At 35.9% G+C, this 1,028-nt stretch overlaps 1 protein-coding gene across 14 annotated transcripts in view; it reads left to right on the top strand.

Moving 5' to 3' along the window:
- Positions 1–1,028, top strand: part of atat1 (alpha tubulin acetyltransferase 1) — a 23,852-nt gene that overhangs the window by 9,217 nt on the left and 13,607 nt on the right. The gene's annotated exons all lie outside the window — the stretch shown is intronic.

The raw sequence follows: 1,028 nt of genomic DNA, 5'->3' as shown, positions 1-1,028 counted from the left end.
AAAACCCTGTAGTTTTTCATTTGACTTTTAGTGGGGCTTCGCTTGTTATCATGGCTATAATTAGGCTAATCTTGCTCCCTCCTCTTTCTCTTCAATTTTGGCTATTTTTAATACTGCTACTTCTCTATTGTAAAATAAATGGTTGTTTACAAGTTTATCTGTAGTGGAATTTCTGGGAAGACAGGGTACCCCCTGTTTATATAATATAATCAGTTAATAGCTTTACATCTTAGGACAAGGTAAATTTAGATAAGAAACTGACTGAGAAGGGAAGGGACCAAAATAAGAAAAACAGTGCCAGCACAAGACAAAAACATCCAATGTACAATTCAAATTAGTCAAAATTATATCACCTTACAGTATTTGCATTACTTGAATTTAAACAGTAGGGTTCCAGTAAAAATATACATGTAACTCATCTGACAAAGGGGGAGTTATCAGCCTGCTTTTCATGTGTTTTTAATTAAATTTAGTTTTGCCGTTTCATGCCACAGATCAAACAAGAGTTTCTATACTGGATTCCATTCATAGAAATTGACATTATCAACTAATTACTACTCTCAATCTTCCTAAACATTAAAAAAAATCAGGAAATCCCTGATTTGAAAAGTGGTGACACCTGTGCATGCACTGACATCAGAAGGAACACAGTGAGATGGACCTAAAAGATGTATACAGAATATAAGCTAGACAACACTAGTTACACACTTGGATCCCAAAAGACTACGTATGAGATGAGTTGTAAGTTCAAATGAGGAAATTACAAAGGCCTGATTTAGACCTTTTAGAGACTATAACGTAACTGTAAGTGGCGGACATTGCTGCCCGCATTTTTGCTGGTATAGTATCATTGGGTCATCTCCCAAAGTTTCATATGCAGCCAACAGACAGAAAAGAAATTCCTTCCTAGCTTCTTGCTTGTTGATGTGATCAGTTTTTTGGGGGCAAACCTATTTGTCCCTCTAGTTTTTCCACTTTTTTGTGCATTCCCTCATTCAGGTAGTTTCATCTCTCACCAGGAATTTTCT

This window comes from Haplochromis burtoni, unplaced genomic scaffold (genome assembly GCF_018398535.1).
Source record: "Haplochromis burtoni strain Fernald_Lab_line unplaced genomic scaffold, NCSU_Asbu1 Contig_711, whole genome shotgun sequence".
NCBI lineage: Eukaryota > Metazoa > Chordata > Actinopteri > Cichliformes > Cichlidae > Haplochromis > Haplochromis burtoni.
Note: the sequence above shows the minus strand (reverse complement) of the source record. Positions and strands in the feature narration are given on the sequence as shown.